The sequence below is a fragment of the Monodelphis domestica genome, chromosome 4, assembly GCF_027887165.1.
Source record: "Monodelphis domestica isolate mMonDom1 chromosome 4, mMonDom1.pri, whole genome shotgun sequence".
Taxonomy (NCBI): Eukaryota; Metazoa; Chordata; class Mammalia; order Didelphimorphia; family Didelphidae; genus Monodelphis; species Monodelphis domestica.
In genome coordinates this window covers 367,076,336-367,101,455 of record NC_077230.1, presented here as the reverse complement: position 1 = coordinate 367,101,455, position 25,120 = coordinate 367,076,336, and the positions used below count along the sequence as shown (strand labels likewise).

General features: G+C 39.5%; 1 protein-coding gene across 5 annotated transcripts in view; it reads left to right on the top strand.

The window, feature by feature from the left end:
- Window positions 1-25,120, top strand: part of TRIT1 (tRNA isopentenyltransferase 1) — a 92,070-nt gene that overhangs the window by 13,758 nt on the left and 53,192 nt on the right. Inside the window, exon 2 of one of the 5 annotated variants that reach the window (XM_056795212.1) lies at window positions 6,906-6,960. The exons of 3 other annotated variants lie outside the window; for them this stretch is intronic. The gene's annotated coding sequence lies outside the window, so the exon portion shown is untranslated. Of the gene's footprint in view, window positions 1-6,849; window positions 6,961-25,120 lie in introns of all 5 variants that reach the window. One more of the 5 variants, XM_056795211.1, reaches the window with a different exon arrangement.

Below are 25,120 nucleotides of genomic sequence, written 5' to 3'. Positions count from 1 at the left end.
TCTTACAGTTGCTACTAATATAGTAAGGATTTAAAAAAAACCAAAACATTCTTGCTTGTAGTTTGTTCACTGCTGCTTCAGAGCAACAATTCTTAACCTTTTTTTTTGTCATGGGCATCTTTAACATTCTGCTGAAGTCCACGAATCCCTTCTTGGATTGTTCTAAATGTACAAAATCAAATTGGTAGTTTGCACAGGAAACCAATTATATTGAAATAGTCTCTATATAGGAAGATTGAGAAGCTAGAAATTCAGGTTAGGGGTGGGTCTTAACTACAGTAATTTTGAAATACTGATGAATAGAAACATTTTGAGCCATCTACAACAAATATATGAGTCATTGGTACCATTTATACTATTTTTATCTTTTTTGTCTGCATTCAAATGTAGGAGATGTTCAAATCAGAATATTCAAATGAAGAAAATGTTAAATTTCAATTAGAAGTTAAGATGTGAATTTTTTTTTCTATCAAAGTTTATATAGACCCTTTAATCTCAGAGTGGCCAACCTTGCTCCTCTCTCCATTTGAGCCTTCATATATGAGTTATATTATGTGGTTCCTAGTAGCTGCTAGCATGTGGCAGCGGCCACACCCTGGGCAACGGCTTCGACAGGCTGGCTAAACCTTGTGAGGGTAGCCATCAGGTCATTGTGGACCCCTGGTGAACCAGGGCTTTGCTCACCCAGCATGTGAAGACTGTTTCGGCGGAACAGGCATAAGAAACCAACAAGAAGGTTCAATGGCTGAGATGGCGATGCAGCAAGGCACTGTGGAGTGCTTAGGGCATGTTGGAGCACAAAAGACAACACGGCCATCCAATGCAGCTGAGGAAGTCTCCAGGTGTAACGACTTTTCGTGCCACTGGACCCAGGCTTCCAACGCCGAGAGAGTGGGACTGTCTCTGTGCCCCGACTTTTCCACTTAAATCTTCATGTACAAGTGTCTGTGCACAAAAACGCACAAAGACAATCGTCATCCTCGGTTACTGAGAGACTACTACCACCTTATGAGTTATATGTCTGTATGTTGGTATTTTCTATAAATGCTCTGATTTTTTTACCCCCAGTTTGTAAATTGCTTTTTTAAAAAAGTTTTTAAAATTATAATTAAAGTATAGATTCTTGATTTAAAGGGCAAATATAGTTATAAAATTTAGTTATTGAAAAAATATAAACTGTTGTGTACATATGTATATATATATATAGATATTTAATAACCTATACTTTTTGTCCAAGTCCAACAGCTCTTAAGACAGAAAGGCAAGGGCTAGGCAAACTGGGTTAAATGATTTGACCAGAGTCATGCAGCTAGGAAATGTTCGAAACCATATTTGAACCCAGGCTCTGCTTCTAGGCTTTGTGCTCTATCCACTCTGTCTCCTAGTTGTCCCCTTTCCTTGAATTCTAAGATGCTATTCTCTCCCAAGTTATTTTTCTTCTCTGATCATTCCTTGATTTCTTTCACTAGTTCCTTTCCTTTCCTTTCCATTGCCTTTTTGTGTCTATCCTTCAAGACTTCCTTAGCTGGTTCTTTGTTCTCTTTGTAGATCTTGTATACTCATATAACTTTAGTTCTCATTGTTCATCCTTTTTTCACTTATTATTTCAATTATCACCTCTACACTGATGATTCACACATACTTTGTATTACAAATTTTAATCTTTAGCTTTTCCTTACACATCTGACCAGGTCCTTTCCTTAATTTAAATTTAATTGTTTAAAAAAGACCCTACTGTTCTGTAAACCATATCCAGAAACCTGAATCTCTTTCCTTCATTCCCCTTTTGTTGCTGCTAATAATTCTGTTGTGGATTTAGGAACTAGTAATTAAGAGTATTAAGAATATGTGTAAAGTAAGAGTAAACTGGTTCATTAGAATTAAAGAAGGTCCCCTATGAATAAAGTATTCTTCTCTGAGTACAGTCTTAGTGCTTGTACTGTGTCATCTATTTTGATTCATTAGAGACTTTTTTTCCTCTTTTTTTTTTCATTCTTGGGTCTCTGTTGTTTGGTGGAGCTGAACCAAAGATCTCAGGATAAAAGTCCCCCAAAGTGTATTTATTTAATATTTGCATACATTGGCTTTCAGTTTGTTATAAGTCATACTCACATTTCATACAGTGTTTTAAGATTTGTAAAACAATTCATGTTCTCTCATTTGATCATCACAACACCCATATAGGTGCTATTATTAGCTTCATTTTACAAATGAGGAAACTGATGCTGAGTTTGGCTTAGTGATTTGCCCAGGTTCACACAAGTAGTAAGAATCTGAGGCAGCTTTCAAACTCAGATCTTTACGAACCCAGTATTAGCACTCCCCATTTTTTTTATTTAATTAGATGATTTAGAATAATTTTCCATGGTTACAAGACTCATGTTCCTTTCCTCCCCTCCCCCTGACCCCCTCCCATATATGATGCACAACTCCACTGGGTTTAACATGTGCCATCGATCAAGACCCATTTCCTTATTATTAGTATTTGCGCTAGGGTGATCTTTTAGAGTCCACTTTCCCAGTCATAGCCCCACCGACCCATGTGACCAAGTGGTTGTTTTTCTTCTGTGTTTCTTTTCCCACAGTTCTTCCTTTGGATATGGATAACGCTCTTTCTCATATGTCCCTCCAAATAGTTCTCGATCATTGCATTGCTGCTATTAGGGAAGTCCATTACATTCGATTATGCCACAGTATATCAGTCTCTGTGTACATTGTTTTCCTGGTTCTGCTCCTCTCACTCTGCATCAATTCCTGGAGGTCATTCCAGTTCATATGGAATTCCTCTAGTTTATTATACCTTTGAGCACAATAGTATTTCATCACCAACATATACCACAATTTGTTCAGCCATTCTCCAATTGAAGGGCATCCCCTCATTTTCCAATTTTTTGCCACCACAAACTACGCGGCTATGAATACTTTTGTACAAGTTTTTTTCCTTATTATCTCTTTGGGGTACAAACCCAGCAGTAGCACTCCCCCTCTGCCATCTAGCTGAACCTAGAAACATGTAGAACAGAATTTGCTAATTGTGTATCTTTAAAAGTTTTTATTGTTTTCAGTTTACTGCTGAGTGCTGGGGATACAGAGATGGAAAATGATACAATCCTTATCCTGAACTTTTGAGGATTAAAAACTGGGATTTAACTTGTTTACTTTTTTCTCAATGTTTCTTACTAAGAACAATCTAAATTGGGGCAACTCAGTGAATTGAGACCCAGGACAGGAGGTCCTAGGTTCAAATTTGGCCGTAGATACTTCCTAGCTATGTTGTTTTTCCTACAAAGATCTGAATAGACAGTTTGGGGGTAGCATAAAGAGTGTAAGACTGAGAGTAAAGAGACTAGGATTGAGTCAGGAGACCTGTGTTTTTTTTTTTAGTCTCTGCTCCCTATTAGTGATTTGACCTTGGGCAAGTCCTTTTTCTTTGGGCCCCATTTTCTTCCTTTATAAACGAGGAGAGGCTGGTGTAGATGAAGATTCCAAGATCCCTTCCAGTTCTGAAATCCTATGATTCTGTGAGTATTTATAGAGTATAATGCCCTTACAATTTGCCCTGTCAGCTTATCATTCTGTACCATTTGACAGAGGCTAAGTTCCAACCCTCTGTCCATTCATGGAAAATGCCTGGTCCTGGTTTTGCAAACATCAGACAAATGCTGGCAGTGTTTAGGCAGCTGTTGGTGTAGAAGTCATGATGGGGTGGGGTGGGGAGCATGTGAGGGTGAGGGGGGTTCCAGAGACCACCTGTTGAGACAATATAGGCATGAGGCCTGGTACATAGTGACCCCTTTATTATTGGAATACTTCTGTAGCAAAGCACCAAAGCCACAGAGCCCAGAGGGTACTGGACTACCCCTCCCCACTGTGGCTCAGATACCCAATTATTCTGATTTAGGCTTTCAGTCTCCTGCTTGTTCAGCATAAGCAGTCTCTATGGGGAGTTGACATCCTCTGTCTATGAGGCATTGCTCATTTTCGGGTGAAGACAGATGGTCCCCTGCAAGGCTGAGCTGTGGATTCCTGCACAGCTGACAGGGCAAATGTAAGGGCCCTCTAATCTGCTCTCAAAGCCTTGCAGGGGAACCATTGGTGTTTTTATTGTACTATTGTTGCTTTGTTTTAAATTTTTTTTCCCTTAAATTCTAAATGCTTCACATTGAATCAGTGAATCATGGATATGTTCATTCATCTTCATATTTCTGAAGTAAGCAGTTAATGTTATCCCTTTTTTTTCCCCCAGATGAAAACTGAGGCACAGAATGATTAGAGGTTGTATAGTTGAGCAAATGGCAGAACTGGGAACCAAATCAGGCTTTCAGGGTCATTCGTAATGCATGAGGTAATTCAGGAAGAATCCTGAGCTTGTTCAAGACCTCAGTGACCAGATAAAGTGTGGTCCAGAGAGACTCCAAGGCCCTTGGCAAAAGATATACAGGATGGTCTGATGTTCCAGACTCCCAGCTATAAGTTAAGGAAAACAAACAAGTACAGCATTGTGATTTCTAGAGAGAGGAAGCATCTGTATTTTAGCCCATCCTGCACTGAGGCATAGTTCCCTTTGTGTTAGGAGGAAAGCGTCGGGGAGAGCATCAGATGAGTCGGGCCCTACTCACTGCCGTCTGGCAGACAGAGTGTCCTGGATACAGACAGACGTGAGGCTAGGTTTTCTTTCTTTGCTTGGAGATAGATGTTTTATAGAAGCAGCATGTTGTCTTATGATGCTCCAGGAAGGAGAGAAGAAATGTGAAATTACAAAATTCTCTTTAAGTAGGAGGGGAAACAAAGAGCATGAATGAGAATTTCTGAAAACCGCAACATGATGGGAACCTATGCTACAGGTGGTAGAAACGGATTCTTTTTTTCCAAAGGACTTGGTTTTTAAGCAGCTTGACAAAATGTGAGTTAACATGTTTGACTCACCTAATCTCTGTTGAGCTCCTGGTTCTTTCACCCCTTCTGCTGTGTGGAGAGTGTTTGTGTAAACTCTCTGGCGACAAGTTTGTGTGTGTCTCTGTTTTGTGACTTTCCTATAGAGCCAGAAAGGAAAAGAGTTTGGAGACAGAACTCAGATTACTTTGTTTGGAAGGGGAAGTGACAGAAGGAAAGAGCATTAGACATCTAGAAGGAGTTTCTAGATTTCGAAGAATGAACATGCTGAGTTGAGGCTTGCACCTCCAAGGGTAGAACTGGCAGCAATGTTTCAGAAGCTGAATGTCTAGATCCCGAATTGGTTCTGTCCAGTTTATTTTTGGTGCCAGGAAATTTGCTCATTGGATTCTATGTGTGTTCAAGTGAAACCCAACCTGATTTGGTCTATTCACTGTAGGCAGGAAGAGTTGGCAGATAATAGAATAATAAGAAGAGACAGACTGTCCTGTCTCACCCTCTCATTTTTCAGAAGGTTTGGAAACTAAGGCCTGATTTTAGGCTACATTAAAATAGAGATATCCCTGACCAGGGAGGTAATGATCTTATTGTTCTCTGTCCTGGTTGAACAACATTTTAGAGGTATTGTGTAGAGATCTGAGTGTCATGTTTTAGGAAAGACCTTGACAAATTGGACTGGGTCCAGAGGCAGACTAGTACGGCTTTGTTGTAGGAGGATTGGTTAAAGGAACTAAGCATGTTTTTTCCTGAAGAAGTCTTGGGGAGTGCACTGTTCATTCTCTTCAGGCGTCTGAAAGGATCATCATGGGGAAGAGTTTAAGACTTATTCTGCTTGACATTAAAAGGCAGAATGAGACTTAGTTTGTAAAATGAGAAGGTTGGACTATATATACAGTATTCTTTAAGATTCTTTCCAGCTCTAAATTCCATGGTACTGAATTACAGAGAGGCAAATTGCTATTCTCTGTTGTGAAAAGCTTTCAAATAATCAGAGATATTCACAAGTGGAGTGGGAGCAAGCTAGGTGGCTTAATGGATTGAGAACTAGGAGAGATGAGAAGATCTGGATTCAAATCTGGCATCAGACACTTCTAGCTATATGACCCTGGGCAAGTTATTTAACCCCCATTGCCTAGCCCTTACTACTCTTCTGCCTTGAAATCAATACACAGTGCTGATTCTAAGACGGAAGATAAGAGTTAAAAACAAAACCAAAAAAAAATGGTGTGGATCACTTTATGGCATAGTGAGTTCCCCATCAGTGGAGATCTTCAATTGGATTGCTGGATGATGATTTTGTTTGGGATGTTGTAAAAAAGGTTCTCTTGTCAACAAACTCCATTGCTATCAGGTTTATATTGGCTGCTGAGCTGAGAATGGTTTTTACATTGTAAAATAGTTTATTGTATTTTAAAATGTAGAAAACAATTTTTAGCTCAGGATATTAGGGGAAATGGGACTAGAGTGGTAATAAGTCCTAGAATTCCTTAGAGAATTTAAGGTGGTCTGAACTTTGGAATCCTTTAATCAGATAAGATGAAAATGGAAATAAGCCCATATCTTGCTTTCTGCTTGACTACCACCTAAGAGTTTGGGGCTCTTGCTTTCAATTCTGACCTTGGGAACTGATCCTTTTCCCAATTATCTCCTAGATTCCTTGGTGGTTCTTAGAACAGCTGCACATACTCTCAGGCCAGTCTTAAAGAGTTCAACAAAAGTTACTGAAGGTGCCAGGGTTATTTGAGGCCACAGATGTATTAGTTGGAATATAAGCTATATTTTTCACTCCATATCTGGTTTATAAAATCTGCCTGTGGTGTATGTTTACAGGGTTGGGCTATTTTCCAAAGAGATCTTATTTTATTTTAGGGGTACAGTCCATAGTCAGATTAACAGTGTATTTGGGTAGTAACAGATACTAAATTGATGTATTGACTGTGCTTAATGCAATTGTAGGATCTAGAGCCAGAAGGGCTTCTTTAATCCAACCTTCCTCTACTCCCATTACACAGATGAGGAAACTGAGGCCAACACAAGTAAAGTGATTTGTTCAAGGCTACTTAGGGGGTAAGTACCACAGCAGGTATTGAAACCATATTCTTCTCACTCCAAATCCAGCCCTTTCTGCTTTATCATATTGCGTAATTCTTGACCTCTTTGTAGTCTTTGACACTTATCAATTATCTTTTCCCCTGTTTTTTTTTTTTGGTAATACAACTCTTTCCTAGTTCCCTTCCTACTTATATGACCCCTCCTTCTTAATCTCCTTTGTTGCATTTTCATCCTGGTCAGGTTTGATAACCATGAATGTCTGATAGGACTCTCACCTCTTTTCCTCTATGCTGTTTTACTTGGTAATCTCATTAGCTCACATTTATTCTTATCATCTCTATGCAAATGACCCTTAGCTCTGTTTATCCAGTTCAAATTTCCAGCCTCTCTAGTCGCCTTTTAGACTTATGAATTGTATGTCCTGTAGCCATAGAAACCTGACATGTCCCCAAGGGAATATCCTAAGTTTTTCCCCCCAAACCCTCTCCTCTTTCTAACATCTCTATTACTGTCCAGGGTACCCCATCCTCCTACTCATGCAGGCTTGGAATTGTGCTATCTTCATCTTCCCACTCATTCTGACCCTCATATCTAACTTGTTCCCAAGGCTTGTGGATTTTAACCTTTCTCTGGTTTTCTTTTCTCCAACACTGACAGTATAGACCCTTGTACAGGTCCTCATCACCTTATATCTGGACTATTGCAAGAGCCTACAGGCCAGTGTTTCTGCCACAAGCTTCTCTACATTTTGGAGCATCTGTGCTCAGCTGTCAAATTGATTTTCTTAAAAATGCATTTGACCATATGACTCGCCTCCATTCAGTAAACTCCAGTTACTTTCAGGATCAAAAATTTTAAGTCATCTCTTTGACCTTCAAAGCCCTTCATAATTTGGCCTCTTCCTGCCTTTTTAGTAGTCTTAGACCTTATGCTTCCCCATGTACTCTAGAATGCTGTTCTTTCAACATAACACTACAACTCCTAACCCCAGATATTTTCACCGGTTTTTCCCCATGCCTGGAATGTTTTCCCTCCTCACCTCTGCTTCCTGGCTTCCTTCAAGTCCCAACTAAAACCCCACCTTCTAGAGAAAGGCTTGCCTTATTCTCTTTATCATCTTTCTTTTTATCAACTATTTTCTGTTTTACCTTTTGTATGTTGGCTTCTCCATTAGACTGTGAGCTCTCTGAGAACAAGGTCTGACTTGCTTTTTGTGGAATTTCCAGTGCTTAGCACAGTGCATGGCATATTGTAGATTCTTTATGAATGTTTATTGATGACTGAGACCAAGGAGGTCAAGTTACCTCAGTCGGCTGTGAATGCCCCTATTATTCCAGATAGATACACTTTTTGAATTCTCCACAGGGCCTCTGTGAGAGTCTCTCAGTAAAAGTAAAAGTCTCTATTAAGAAATGTGTTGGTTAATTAATTGATTTTGTCTGTTCTTTGAAGTTTGTATTCTCTTTCTAGTTCTAGTTGGCTTTTATTCAGGAACATGCCAAATTCATTCCTCCTATTTCTTTCTCCATGAAACATTTCTTCTCTCATGAACTAAGAAATCCTTGCTGTTTCTTTCTCTACGTTATCTACTTTCTTCCTCCCTTTCCATCAGTAAATTCCGTGGTAAAGAGAGCACAGAATTTATCAGTCAACATCTTTTCAGTCATTCACTATATGTCTTAGGGGAAGTCTCTTGGTCTTGATTTCCCTATCTATAAAATGAGAATGAACTAGAACCTGGGATCCATAGGCCTCCCAAGGGGTTGGTGGATAGATTTCAGGTCTTCGAGGTTGGGCGAGAGAGAAAAAATTAGATCTTTTATTTTCGATGACCTCTAACTGAAATTAAGCATTTCTTTCAGTTATTTAAAAACATGCTGAGAAGGAGGGCCAGAGGCTTCAAAAGCCTGGCAAAGGGGTTGTTCATGAAAATTTAAAAAAGGTTAAGAACCTCCATGCTCTCTGGTTCCTTCCAGTTTTCATGTCCTTTGTTGTAGTAATTCTCTCTTCTCTGGTGGGGTAGCCCAGGGGTCCCATGTGGAAAAGCCTGGGAGCCATTCTGTTTACCCACTACCAGTGAGTTGTGCTGGTTTATTTTTAAACATAAATATACAGACATCAGCATAATTATACACTATTGTTATCACACTTGGCACATGGGGTGGGGCAGGGAGGGGGAAAGGGGAGCTGCTGCAAATATCAAAGATGTTTCAAACTTGAGACACAGATGATAGCCACAGAATGAAACTTAATTGTTCATTTTATTTCACCATATTCAAAGGATCCCTTTGTTTTACTCTGAGCAGCACACTGATTTGACATTCTTTCTCCAGGTTTCTAATTTTGGGGGTAGGCTCTCTCAAGTCTGTTCCTAGGAGATCTTTGAAGGAGGGCTATGACTTCTGGTTTTGCTGGGCTTCCAGTTCCTCTACACTCACCATTTTATGTAGTTGATGGCAAAATTGAGGAGAAACATTTTGTTGGTAATAAGTAATACCTTTTTTCTTAACTGGAGAGATGGAGCAAGAAGTTTAAAAGCCATTTCTGAGCTACTCATAGAATCATAGAATTTGGAGTTTCAGGATTCACTGGTTCATCCTTTTCCTTTCTTTTAACCTTATCTTCCGTCTTAGAATCAGTACTAAGTATTGGTTTTAAGGCAGAAGGGCAGTAAGAACTAGGTAATTGAGGTTAAGTAATGTAAAAAATAGACTCGAATACAGGATTACAATCCCCCCTGATCTTTTAAAGTGATTTCCTTGTCACAGTGATTTGCCTAAGGTCACATGGCTAGGAAGTATCAGATTTGAACCCAGGACTTCCCATCTCTGTCCTGGCTTGCTATCCCTTGAGCTACCTGGCTCTGCTAGTTAAGGATAGAGCTGCTTCTAGAACCCAGGTCTACAGACCAGAGGAAAATGATATAAGTACTAATCCAAACAGGTGCTACATGAACAGAGCTTTCAAGATCCTCCTGATACTTGGGGACAGTTGCTAACTCTACCACCCAAACCCCTCAGACAGTTTTAAAGGATTTCTTTCTAGTTTATAATCAGATGGAAGCCTTTCTCACATTCCTTGAATTTTTAGGGTTTCTCAGCAGAGTGAGTTATTTGATGTTGGATAAGGCCTGAGTAGTAAGGTTTTGCCACATACATGGTATTTTTAGGGCTTTGTCCCAATACATATTCTCTCTCTCCTCCCTCTCTTCTCCCCCCCCCCCCCTTTTTCCTCTCCCTCTCTCTCTTCCTCTCTCTCCCTTGTGTTAGTTTCAATTCTAAGACAGAAGACCAGTATCAGGACTAAGCAGTTGGGAGTTAAGTGACTAGCCCAAGATCATAAAGCTAGGAAGTATCTGAGGCCAGATTTGAATCTTAAGTTCTTCTGACTTTAGGTCTGGTGCTCTATCCACTGTGGTACCTAGCTACTTCATACAGGATCTATTTTCTAGAGGTGACTGAATATTGAATAAGAGAAAAGCCTTGAATTTATTTTTTTTTAAATTTTTTTAAATTTTATTTTTTTTGGTTACAATATTCACTTTATTTCCCTCCCTCCTCTCTACCCACCCTTTCCGCAGTCGATGCGCAATTTCATTGGGTATTACTTATGTCCTTGATCAGAACCTATTTCAATGATGTTGTTTGCACTAGGATGGATGTTCATTTAGTATCTATATCCCCAACCATATCCCTTTGACCCATGTATTCAAACAGTTGTTTTTCTTTGGTGTTTTTACTACCACAGTGTTTCCTCTGATGAATGTGGATAGTGGTTTTTCTTCTATATTCCTCCGGGTTGTTCAGGTTCATTGCATTGCCACTAATGGAGAAGCCCATCACATTCGGTTGTACCACAGTGTATCAGTCTCTGTGTACAATGTTTTCCTGGTTCTGCTCCTCTCGTTCTTTATCACTTCCTGGAGGTTGTTCCAGTCTCCATGGAATTCCTCCACTTTACTATTCCTTTGTTGTTTTGATTTGCATTTCTCTGGTTATAAGATATTTAGAACACTTTTTCATGTGCTTATTAATGGTTTTGATTTAACTGAAAATTGCCTGTTCCTGTCCCTTGCCCATTTATCAATTGGAGAATGGCTTCTGTAATAATTTTAAATAAAATTGAGGTGTCTTTTAAAATCATAACAGCCTCTACATATAGCATTTGAAAAATAACAATGCTTGTAATGGTAACCAGAAGGTATATTATGATCATATAAATCATTTAATGATTCTATACTGTTAGGAATATTTTGGAGATTGGAAGTTGGAAGAAAAAAAAAACAAAGTAAGCCCTTAGAAACAAACAGGTATAGTTGAGGAAAACAAAATCTCACATTGTGAGTGAAAACATATGCTTTAATCTGCATCTTGTGTCCTTTACCTCTCTGCCAGAAAGTGGGTAGCATGCTTTGTCACTCGGCCTCTGGGTATGGTTGGTCATTGCATTGATTAAAGTTCTCAAATCTTTCAAAATTGTTTTGAAATACTTCGATTTGCAACAGTTCATAAAAATTTTCCTGTGTTTCTTCAAAAACATCTGTTTGACCATTTCTTAGAGTACAATAATATCCCATACATTATATACTATAATTTGTGTAGCTATTTCTCAGTAGATGGGCACTTCTTCAGTTTCTAGTTTTATGCTACCTCCAAAAAAAAAAGCTGCTATAAGTAATTTTGTACTTTTTTTCTTTGATTTCTTTTGGAGATAGAGTGAGTAATGATATAGCTGTGTCAAAAGGTGAGCAGAGTTTAGTGACTTTTTGGGCATCTTCCCAAATTGTTTTCCAGAATAAGCAATAAACATTACTATGTGTCTGTTTTCCCAAAGCCTCTTCAATAATTGCCATTTTCTTTTTCTGTCCTCTGCCAATCAGATGGATGTGAAGTAGAACTACAGTTCTTTTAATTTGGTTATTCTTAATTACCAACAGTTTGGAGCATTTTTTTCCCCATGGTTGGTCATACCTTTAATTTTCTTCTTTCAAAAACTACCTGGAACAGCAAACTAGTATATTATATAGGTGGAACTGGTCCAAGCATCCTGGAAAGCAATTTGGAGCTACTGTTGTGTAGTATAATTGAGATCTGTTAAGTCCTAGTTTCCTGGTGGTGGCTGGCCTTTTTCAATTGCTTTCAAGCTGTTGGATGGTTTGGAGGAGCGGGGTGGCCTTTAGAGCTGGGTTGTAGATTTCTTACCCTTTGGAAGCATTTGTCTCCTCCTGGGATTCCTTGTGTTATGTCTTGAGTTGTGAAGCAGCCATTCATGTATTCTTCTCTGAATCTGAGGTTCCTCACTACAGGAAGTAGGATCTGCTTATTTTCATTGTGGCATTAGCTTCCTAGGGGCCTGAGATGTTTGCAGAACCAGGGCCAGTGTACTTGAGAAATAGAGGCAGATGCTTTGGTGGAGGAGAGATGGGGAGGACCAGGTGTAGGCCAGAGAAGAGAATAACTCCGTGGTGCAGTGCTTGTAAGCTGTTTAGTGCAGCCTGCACAGAGTAGGTAGGACTTACAGGGGTTTATTAAATGTATCAGGCACATCCTAATAAGGAAGACAACATGCAAACAAGTGTGTTTATGCAAGATGCAGAAGGGATAAATTAAAGGAAATCTCAGAGGGAAGGCACTAGCAATAAGAGGGATTGGGGAAAGGCTTCTTATAGAACATGGATTTTAGCTGGGACTTGAATGAAGTCAAAAATAGAAATGAGGAAGGAGAGAATTCCAGGCATGGGGCAGCCTGTGAGAATGCCTAGAGTCCAGAGATAGAGTCTCATGTGTGAAGAACAAGATGGTTAGGGTTGAAAAATGGCTTTTTGTATTGTTGATAACTAAGGGTAAAGATTCTAGAGTGGTTTGCCATTTCCTTCTCTAGCTGATTTTGCATATGAGGAAACCAAGGCAAACAGGGTTAAATGACTTACCCACAGTCATACAGGTAGTAAGTGTCCAATGCTGCATTTGAACTCAAAAAGATGAGTCTTCCCCACTCTAGGCTTGGCACTCTATCCACTGCACCACCTAACTATCCTATGGAAATGCAACCTAGAAATTGTTGGTCCAGGTGTTACAGGCATAGTTCCTGGAGACTCAGAAAAGGAAGTTAGTTCTTGCCACTCAAATCCTTGACATTGTCCAGTGGTTCAGCATCAGAAACTGACATGATTTAACAGTGAAAATGACACTAAAGAAGAAACATTACCAACTTTGCCACTGTATCCTACAGACCACAGCACCTGGGTTGCAACTGAAGCCTTTGCTGTGTTGCCTCCCCATTAGAGTGTGAACTCCTTGGAGTGGGATGCACTCTATGTAGGGCTTTGCACATAGTACTTTAATGAAATTTCTTTTTATTTATTCAAAAAAGGGAGAAAGAGTAATTTTAAAGACTCCTACAGAAATGATTGTGATAATGAAAATGAGACATTACCTAAAGGATGAATGTGAATCCACAAGAGAACTCAGTGAAGATTTTAAAAGACTCTTATGGGTAGGGGGCTGCTAGGTGACTAAGTGGATGGAGAACCAGGACTGGAGATGGGAGGTCTTGGGTTCAAATGTGACCCCAAATACTTAGCTGTGTGACCCTGGGCAAGTCGTTTGGCAGAAGAGTGGTGCAGCTATTAACCCTTACTATTTTATTATTATTATTATTAACCCTCCTTGCCCAGATCTTACCACTCTTACACAGCCCCATTGCCCAGCCCTTTCCAACCAAAGGGGTTGTGAGACTCTTAAAGTTAGATTGAGATCCAGAGGACCAAGATGGCTAGGGACCTCTGCTTCAGTCAAAAGAGGCATTTGCACAAGCATATGGTGAGAATGAATGTTGCACACCATTTCTTACTTTCTTGTTCCTTTCTCTTTCATGGAGAATGAACTTTGCCACAGGTATAGGGAATAGGAATAATGGGAGGGAACCCCAGATAGTGATAAGGCTACCTGATAACACCTAGCTGTGCTCAGCAGTTGTTTTACCAGATGCAGATTAATTTTTCCTAAGGTACTCAATGAACTGGCTCTTGTGACTTCTGAATTGATGTTGCTGATTCTTGAAAGGTCTTGGAAAATGGAAGAGGTCTGAATTGGAGAACAAGGAATGTCATTCTAAATTGCCAGGAATGGGCAAAGTAGGTGGACTCTGCAAACTACCAGTGTGCTTGATTTCTATTCCTGGAAGAATTAAAAACAGATATTTAAGGGAATGATGTATGAGTGCTTTAAAAGAGAACCAGTGACATTTCAAACATAACTTTACGGAAGAAAATAATTCCTTAAAAAGCCTCACTAGCCATAGCAGATTAACCTCATTACTGTTTCCAACTTGGTGCAGTGGCATTATGTTGTAGACATAGTATTTAGGTTACAAGGAAAGGATTTGATATCTCTCATGCTGTCTTTGTGGACTAGATGAAGAGATATGGGCTAGATTAGAGGTGCCAGGCTTGAGACTTTATAAGTTCCTAGTGTAGCCAAACCAGATTAAAATGTAATTGAGAAATATTTAACAAAACAAATAAAAATACAATACGAAAGAGATAATGTTAATTTGTGGATTTCTAAATCAACATTTAGCAAACAGGTGTTTCTCTTTAAATTTGACACCATTGGGTTAGATAGTATAGTTGAGTTGATTCTGGATTGATTGATAGATTCAGAAAGTTGTTAAGGAATTGTTGAAGGGTTATCTTTATTTTATTTTATTTTTTTTTGAGGTTTTCTTTTTATTTATTTATTAACAAAGATTTTTCCATATTTACATGATTCATTTTCTTTCCCTCCCCTCTTCTCTCCCCACTCTCAGAGCCGACAAGCAGTTCTCTACTGGATTATACAAATGATGTCACATGATACCTATTTCCATATTATTCATTTTTACTATAGAGCTAATTTTTTTTTCACTTTAAACATTATTTTATTTGGTCATTTCCAAACATTATTAATTGGAAACAAAGATCATTTTCTTTTCCTCCTCCCCCCCCTCCCTCTCCCATAGCCGACGCACGATTCCACTGGGTATCACATGTGTTCTTGGTTCGAACCCATTTCCGTGTTGTTGGTATTTGCAATAGAGTGTTCATTTAGAGTCTCTCCTCAGTCATATCCCCTTCCCCCCTGTAGTCAAGCAGTTGCTTTTCCTTGGTGTTTTTACTACCACAGTTTATCCTCTGCTTGTGGATAGTGTTTTTTAGATCCCTGCAGATTGTTCAGGGACATTGCATTGCCACTAATGGAGAAGTCCATTACCTTCGATTGTACCACAGTGTATCAGTCTCTGTGTACAATGTTCTCCTGGTTTTGCTCCTCTCACTCTGCATCACTTCTTGGAGGTCATTCCAGTCTCCATGGAATTCCTCCACTTTATGATTCCTTTTAGCACAATAGTATTCCATCACCAACATATACCACAATTTGTTCAGCCATTCCCCAATTGAAGGGCATCCCCTCATTTTCCAATTTTTTTTTGCCACCACAAAGAGCGCAGCTATGAATATTCTTGAACAAGTCTTTTTACTTACTGTCTCTTTGGGGTACAAACCCAGCAGTGCTATGGCTGGATCAAAGGGCAGACAGTCTTTTATCACCCTTTGGGCATAGTTCCAAATTGCCCTCCAGAATGGTTGGATCTATTCACAACTCCACCAGCAATGCATTAATGTCCCAACTTTGCCACATCCCCATCAGCATTCATTACTTTCCATAGCTGTCATGTTAGCCAATCTGCTAGGTGTGAGGTGATACCTCAGAGTTGTTTTGATTTGCATCTCTCTGATTATAAGAGATGTAGAACACTTTTTCATGTGCTTATTAATAGTTTTGATTTCTTTGGCTGAGAACTGCCTGTTCATGTCCCTTGCCCATTTATCAATTGGAGAATGGCTTGATTTTTTTGTACAATTGATTTAGCTCTTTGTAAATCTGGGTAATTAAACCTTTGTCAGAGGTTTTTATGAAGATTTTTTCCCAATTTGTTGCTACCCTTCTGATTTTAGTTACATTGGTTTTGTTTGTACAAAAACTTTTTAATTTGATGTAGTCAAAATTATTTATTTTACATTTTGTGACTCTTTCTACGTCTTGCTTGGTTTTAAAATCTTTCCCTTCCCAAAGGTCTGACATGTATACTATTCTGTGTTCACCTAATTTACTTATAGTTTCCTTCTTTATGTTCAAGTCATTCACCCATTCTGAATTTATCTTGGTGTAGGGTGTGAGATGTTGATCCAAACCTAATCTCTCCCACACTGTCTTCCAATTTTCCCAGCAGTTTTTATCAAATAATGAATTTTTGTCCCCAAAGCTGAGGTCTTTGGGTTTGTCATAAACTGTCTTGCTGAGATCATTTACGCCAAGTCTTTTCCACTGATCCTCCTTTCTGTCTCTTAGCCAGTACCAAATTGTTTTGATACTCCTGCCTTCTTTTTGTCAGTTGATTCACCCTATGTGTATCTACCTTCCTCATGTGTGTTTCTTATAGACAGCATATGGTAGGGTTTTGGATTCTAATCCACTCTGCTATTTGCTTGTGTTTTATGGGTGAGTTCATTCCATTCACATTCAGAGTTATGATTACTAGCCGTGTATTTCCCAGCATTTTGATTTCTGCTCCTGTTCCTGCCTTTTCTTCTTTCACTATTTCCTTCTACATCAATGTTTGCTTTTAAACAGTCCCCCTTGTTCCCACCCTTATTTTGCTTCCCTTTCTACCCCATCCCTTCTTATCCCCCCCCCTTATTTTCCCTGTAGTCTTTCTAAAATTAACCCCCCGCCCCCTCCCTCTCTTGTACTGCTTCCATCCCCACCAGACCGTTTGTTACTCTTCTACTCCCCTATAGGGCGCAAATCTATTCTCTGACCCCAATGGATTGGATTGTTTTTCCCTCTTTGAGTCACTTTCAAAGCACGTAAAAGTTGAGTATTTCCTGTCTCCGACCTCTTTACCCTTCCAGTATTTTGGTGTTCTCCCCCCTCCCAACATGAGCTTCTTTATGACATATAAATTTACCACCATTTGTTTCTTTTCCCATTTCTTTTAATATTAACCTATTTTTAAGCTCTAGTTATATATATGTATATATATATGCATATATATATGCATACTCATGTGTATGTATTTTTGCATGCATATATCTATATACCTATTTATGTCTTGTCCTTTTATCGTAAACAGTTTGTCACTGTTCCCTATAAGTGTACTTCTTTTTGCTGCCCAGGTAATAACAACAGTTTTTAAGTTACCAATGATCTCTTTTCTTATAGGGATACATATCATTTTAACTTATTGAGTCTCTTAAAAATTTTTTTGTTTTGTTTTTCTTTTTTCCCCTCTTTTTAATTACCTTTTGGTTATTCTCTTGAGTTCTGTGCTTGGACATCAGATTTTCTGTTCAGGTCTGGTCTTTTCTTTACGAATTCTTGAAATTCTTCTATTTTGTTGAATGACCATACTTTCCCCTGTAAGAATATAGTCAGTTTTGCTGGGTAGTTGATTCTTGGTTGTAGACCTAGTTCCCTTGCTTTCCGGAATATCATATTCCATGCCTTTCTTTTTTTCAGTGTGGATGCAGCCAGATCCTGAGTTATCCTCACTGTGGTTCCTTGGTATCTGAATGACTTCTTCTTGGCAGCTTGTAATACCTTTTCTTTGGTCTGATAGTTCTTGAATTTGGTTATAACAATCCTGGGTGTTGTCAGTTGGGGATTAAGTACAGGAAGTGATCTGTGGATTCTGTCAATCTCCACTTTTCCCTCTTTTTCTAGGATATCGGGGCAGTTTTCTTTAATAATTTCCTGTAATACAGTTTTCAGCCAAAGAAATCAAAACTATTAATAAGCACATGAAAAAGTGTTCTACATCTCTTATAATCAGAGAGATGCAAATCAAAACAACTCTGAGGTATCACCTCACACCTAGCAGATTGGCTAACATGACAGCTATTAAAAGTAATGAATGCTAGAGGGGATGTGGCAAAGTAGGGACACTAATTCATTGCTGGTGGAGTTGTGAATTGATCCAACCATTCTGGAGGGCAATTTGGAACTATGCCCAAAGGGCGATAAAAGAATGTCTACCCTTTGATCCAGCCATAGCACTGCTGGGTTTGTACCTCAAAGAGATAATAAGGAAAAAGACATGTACAAGAATATTCATAGCTGCACTCTTTGTGGTGGCCAAAAATTGGAAAACAAGGGTATGCCCTTCAATTGGAGAATGGCTGAACAAATTGTGGTATATGTTGGTGATGGAATATTATTGTGCTCAAAGGAATAGTAAAGTGGAGGAATTCCATGGAGACTGGAACAACCTCTAGGAAGTGATACAGAGTGAGAGGAGCAGAACCAGAAAAACATTGTACACAGAGACTGATACACTGTGGTACAATCGAATATGATGGGCTTCTCCATTAGTGGCAATGCAATGAGCTTGAACAACCTGGAAGGATATAGGAGAAAAACCACTATCCACATTCATCAGAGGAAACACTGTGGGAGTAAAAACACCGAAGAAAAACAACTGTTTGAATACATGGGTCGAAGAGATATGAACATCCTAGTGCAAACAACATCATTGAAATGGGTTCGAATCAAGAACACATGTGATACCCAGTGGAATCGTGCATCGGCAATGGGAGAGGTGGGGGGATGGAGGGGGGGAAAGAAAATGATCTTTGTGTCCAATGAATAATGTTTGGAAATGACCAAATAAAATAATGTTTAAAAAATTTAAAAAAATTCCTGTAATATAATGTCCAGGCTTTTTCTTTTGTCATGGTGTTCTGGTAGGCCAGTGATTCTTAAATTGTCTCTCCTTGAACGATTTTCTAAATCCTCTGTTTTGTGAATGAGATGCTTCATATTTTCCTCAATTTTTTCATTCTTTTGGGTTTTTTTTATAGTGTCCTGCTGCCTTGTGAGGTCACTTGATTCTAGTTGTTGTATTCTGATTCTTAAAGACTGGATTTCATCCTTAGTTTTTTGGTCGTCCTTTTCCTTTTGGTCTGATTTTCTTTGGCGGTCATCTTTCATCTTCTTCACCTCATCTTTCATCTCCTTTGCCTCATTTTTCAGCTGGTTGATTTTGGCTTTCAAGACACTGTTTTCTTGTTTTAGTTGAAGTGCCTCTGTTTCCAGATGACTTATCTTAGTTTTTAAGTTCTTTTCCCAATTTTCTTCAGCCTCTCTTAATTGTGTTTTGAATTGCATTTTGAGTTCTTCCAAAGCCTGTATCCAAGTCGCTGGGATTTCTGATTTTTCCTTTGCTAATCCCTTCCCCTCTGTTTCATTCACTCTTTGCTCATTACCTGTACAGAAGCTGTCTATTGTAATTTCTTTTTTCTTTTTCTGTTGTTTGCTGGAGTTTACCCCTTCTTTGCTCCCCGCATTTGTCTGTGCTCTTGCTCCTCTCATTTTTTTTTTGTTTGTTTGTTTTGGGGCTGTCAGTCTCCCCTCTTAGAGCTTTGTCAGATCTCTTGGTACAGTCTCTAGGGGAGGAATGCTAGCTTCCCTGTCCTCTGGAGGCTTTTGATCGGATTAAGTTCAACTGGGTTGGGCTGTATGTGCTCTGAGGCGGAAGACTCCTGGAAGGCTCGGCCGCCCAGGCTCTCTCCAGTTCTCTCCAGCAGCTTCTCCACTGTCCCAAGATTCCCCAGTGCCTTTGCCCGCCTCCCTGAGCTCTGAGGAGTCCTGATGGGATTAGGTTCAACTGGATTGGTCTGGATGTGCCCTAAGGCAATGGTGAGACTGGAGCCAGATGGAGGGACTAGGCAATGCCCTGGTCTCTCCCTGGCTTCCTCCCGGCTGTCCATGCTGGAAGCTCTGAGCCTGGTGCCCCGCTGCTCACAAGGTAGACCCTCCAAATCAGCACCTTTGCTCACTCAGAGGTTCCCGCTGCAGCTGGGGGCTCAGCCCTCTGATTTGGGGGGAGGGTTCCTGGGACCTTCCCTCTGCCTTCCCTTTAGACCCTTCAGGCTTTTGGGGGGGTGTACCTTTTGATTTGAGTCCAGAAAGAGGGTTCCCTGCCTCTGTCCTGTTGTTCAGTTTGAATTTTGGTGCCCTAGGAGCATTCAGTTTGTAATCGGTTAGGAAGGGTTTTCTGAGGTCTGAACTTTTGCTGCTTGCTAAGCCACCAACTTGACCGAATTGTTTTCTTTCTGACTGCTTGAGATGTTTTGTCCTTGACTTGAGAGCTTGTGAGTCCTGGGAGTTTTCATTTTGGGATTTCTTTCAGTGATCAATGTAGCCTTTTAATTTTTATTTTAACCTCTGGCTTCAAAGCAGTTTTCCTTGGTTATTTCTTAAAAAATGAGGTCTAGCTTCATTTTTTGATCATGGCTTTCAGATAGTCCAGCAATTCAAAAATTATCTCTTCTTGGTCTATTTTCCAGATCAGTAGTTTACTTTTTTTTCCCTATTTTTTCATTCTTGGTTTTGTTTTATTTTTTCTTGATGTCATAGAGTGACATGGAGGGACTCATGGAGTCATTAACTTCTGCTTTCCTGATTTTGATTTTTAAGAAATTATTTTCTTGAATGAACTTTTTAACCTCCTTTTTGAAACAGTTATCTAATTTTGCTTTTTATGGAGTTCTTTTCTTCAATGAAATTTTGTATATCTTTTTCTTTTTTTAAACTCAAAATGTCTGTTGTAGTATCAATTCTAAGATGGAAAAGTGGGAAGGGCTAGACATTCAGAGGTTAAGTGACTTGCCCAGGGTCCCACAGCTAGAACATGATTGAGGCCAGACTTGGAACTGAGGTCCTCCTGACTCTAGGCTTGGTGCTTTATCCATTGTGCCATTCCCTGCCCCTCTAATTTGATTTTGTAAAATTCCTTTTGAACTCTTTCAGGAATTCTTTTTGGGAGGTTGGGTGCTGCTCCAAGGGTGAAGAGAGCATTGTCCTAAGCTTTACTTTCTGTTGTGTAGCTGCTTTCAGAGCTCGTCTTGGGGTCTGTTAGTTTTTACTTCTTCCAAGGTGCTATGCTCTAAGGAGAGGTATATTTAACTACTTAGTGGCCTGTGCTCAGGTCTGTTGAGTAACCACTGGAATCATGGCCAGAGTTCCCCTCCCCTATGGCCAAATACTCTAGAGTGCTAGATATCCTCTTTGCCCTGGGACCTTGACCCAGGTCTGTATCTTGGATCTGTGTTCAGACAATGCAACAGTGTCCTGCATCCTTTGCCAACAAATGTCTATACTTTCTGACTGGTTATTTGATCTCCTTTACTATCTGTGGGCTGAGAGCTTTGGAAGTGACTGTTCCAAGTTGTCTTGGGATGGAAAATTGTTTCATTCCATCCTTTTGTGTGTTCTGCCCCTCTAGAATTTGTTTTTAGCTGTTATTTTAAAGTTGCTTATATGGGAATTTGGGAAAGCTCAGGTGAACCTTTGCCTTTTTTCTGCCACTTTGACTGTTTTTGTCTTTTACTGAATATTCAATGCAGGATACTGAAATGTTATCTGAATGGGCATATGAAATTGTAGCTCTTCTAGTGGAAAGTAAAATACCATATGTGGTACAGATATTTGAACTGCTAGAGAACAGTTGTTCATTTTTAGGAACTTTTTCTTTTTTTTCTTTTTTCTTTTTTAATAACATTATTTTTTTATTTGGTCAATTTCAAACATTATTCCTTGGTGACAATAATCACATTATTTCCCTCCCTCCCCTCCTCCCACCCTTCCTGCAACCTACATGCAATTTCATTGGGTATTGCGGGTGTCCTTGATCAGAACCCATTTCCATGTTGTTGTTGTTTGCACTAGGATGTTCATTTAGAGTCTGCATCCCCAACCATATCCCTTCGACCCATGTGATCAAGCAGTTGTTTTTCTTCTGTGTTTCTGCTCTTGTGGGGCCTTTTAGAGGAGGAGGTCAGCCCCAGTGACCTCAAAGTTCTCTTCCAGGCATCAACTTGATTCGATAGTGTACCGTGTGGTCAGAAAGATGATGTAGGGAATGGCAGGTCTAGCCAGGGGAATGACTGCATGAATTAATTATCTGCCATGACCATATCATTAATTCTGGGGAGTGAATGGGAACTGAAAGGCGCAGACCTTCAGAAGAGATGGCTTATTCTTCAAGAATTTGTATAGGTTCTATTTCTTTTTTTTCTTTTTTTTTAATTTTTTAATTTTTATTTGGTCATTTCCAAACACAATTCATTGGAAACAAAGATCATTTTTTTTCTTCCCTCCCCCCTCCCACCACCTCTCCCATAGCCAACGCATGATTCCATTGGGTATCACATGTGTCCTTGATTCGAACCCATTTCCATGCTGTTGGTATTTGCATTAGAGTGTTCATTTAGAGTCTCTCCTCAGTCATGTCCCCTCAACCCCTGTAGTCAAGCAGTTGCTTTTCATCGGTGTTTTTAATCCCACAGTTTATCCTCTGCTTGTGGATAGTATTTTTTAGATCCCTGCAGATTGCTCAGGGACATTGCATTGCCACTAATGGAGAAGTCCATTACCTTCGATTGTACCACAATGTATCAGTCTCCGTGTACAATGTTTTCCTGGTTCTGCTTCTTTCGTTCTGCATCACTTCCTGGAGGTTGTTCCAGTCTCCATGGAATTCCTCCACTTTATGATTCCTTTTAGCACAATAGTATTCCATCACCAACATATACCACAATTTGTTCAGCCATTCCCCAATTGAAGGGCATCCCCTCATTTTCCAATTTTTGGCCACCACAAAGAGCGCAGCTATGAATATTCTTGAACAAGTCTTTTTACTTACTGTCTCTTTGGGGTACAAACCCAGCAGTGCTATAGCTGGATCAAAGGGCAGACAGTCTTTTATCACCCTTTGGGCATAGTTCCAAATTGCCCTCCAGAATGGTTGGATCTATTCACAACTCCACCAGCAATGCATTAATGTCCCAACTTTGCCACATCCCCATCAGCATTCATTACTTTCCATAGCTGTCATGTTAGCCAATCTGCTAGGTGTGAGGTGATACCTCAGAGTTGTTTTGATTTGCATCTCTCTGATTATAAGAGATGTAGAACACTTTTTCATGTGCTTATTAATAGTTTTGATTTCTTTGGCTGAGAACTGCCTGTTCATGTCCCTTGCCCATTTATCAATTGGAGAATGGCTTGATTTTTTTGTACAATTGATTTAGCTCTTTGTAAATCTGGGTAATTAAACCTTTGTCAGAGGTTTTTATGAAGATTTTTTCCCAATTTGTTGCTACTCTTCTGATTTTAGTTACATTGGTTTTGTTTGTACAAAAACTTTTTAATTTGATGTAGTCAAAATTATTTATTTTACATTTTGTGACTCTTTCTAAGTCTTGCTTGGTTTTAAAATCTTTCCCTTCCCAAAGGTCTGACATGTATACTATTCTGTGTTCACCTAATTTACTTATAGTTTCCTTCTTTATGTTCAAGTCATTCACCCATTCTGAATTTATCTTGATGTAGGGTGTGAGGTGTTGATCCAAACCTAATCTCTCCCACACTGTCTTCCAATTTTCCCAGCAGTTTTTATCAAATAATGGATTTTTGTCCCAAAAGCTGGGGTTAGGAACTATTTCTTGACAAAGTCTAAATCTTCCTCTTGGCACCTTCATACTCACTGTTCCTATTTCCTTTGGGACCAAACAGAATAAATCCAATCTCTCTTGTAACAGTTTCTCAGATTCTTGAAAACAGCTCCCATGTCCCCCTGAGTCACTTCTCCAGCCTTATTCCTTCTACCTATTCTTTATGATGTAGACTCAAGGTTCTTCTGCATCACATAGTCCCCATGGACTTCTTCTTGTCCTTGTTCAAGTAGCTGTGGCCCTTCCAGCTTATCATAGTCTTCTAAATGTGGTCTGACCAGAGTAGACTATAGGACCAGAGTCTCTTTAGGATTTGGGAAGTTGTGCTGCACAGGGTCACATCAACTCTTTAGTCTGCCTTATACTAATGTGACTGATTTACTGAACTGACAGTTCCCTGATACTTTCTGATCATTTTTAAACTGCTGTAAAACAATTTCTCCCCTAACATGACAGTGAAGGAAAGTAATGAATGCTGGAGGGGATGTGGCAAAGTCGGGACATTAATTCATTGCTGATGGAGTTGTGAATTGATCCAACCATTCTGGAGGGCAATTTGGAACTATGTCCAAAGGGCCCTAAAAGACTGTCTGCCCTTTGATCCAGCCATAGCACTGCTGGGTTTGCACCCCAAAGAGACAGTAAGGAAAAAGACTTGTACAAGAATATTTATAGCTGCATTCTTTGTGGTGGCCAAAAATTGGAAAATGAGGGGATGCCCTTCAATTGGGGAATGGCTGAACAAATTGTGGTATATGTTGGTGATGGAATACTATTGTGCTCAAAGGAATAATGAACTGGAGGGATTCCATGTGAACTGGAACGACCTCCAGGAAGTGATGCAGAGTGAGAGGAGCAGAACCAGGAAAACATTGTACACAGAGACTGATACCCTGTGGTACAATCAAATGTAATGGACTTCTCCATTAGTGTCAATGCAATGTCCCTGAACAACCTGCAGGGACCAAGGAGAAAAAAAATACTACCTACAAGCAAGAGGACAAACAGTGGGAATAAAAACTCAGAGGAAGGACAACAGCTTGACTACAGGGGTAGAGGGGATATAATCGAGGAGAGACTCTGAATGAACACCCTACTATGGAAACCAATAGCATGGAAATGGGATTGAGGATGCATGTGACACCCAGAGGAATCACGCATCGCCAATGTGAGGGGTGGGGGGTGGGGGGGAAGGTGATCTTTGTTAATAATGAATAACGTTTGAAAATGACCAAATAAAATAATGTTGAAAAAACAAAACAATTTCTCCCATAATGTACTTTGAAATTATTTTTCTTAGAACCTGAGGAAGACTTTTTACTTCTCCCTTCATAGAATGAAGATGTTGGAATAGATGGCCATTGAGTTCTAAATCTATGAGCTGGTTTTGAAAAGTTCTTTCATTGCCAATAGTTATGGTAATTTACTTGAAAGCTGAGCTTTTACTCACCTGGGATCCAATTTCTAGGCTTCTGATGTGATTAGGAACTAAAGCATTAGACACCTGTTAGTTTGACAATTCTAGAAATAAAACTTGAACTCTTCCTTTTCTAGATCTGTCCTATCCTTTGCATTCTTCTGTGACCTACTTGAATGTTTTAGCAACCTTAGCCATAA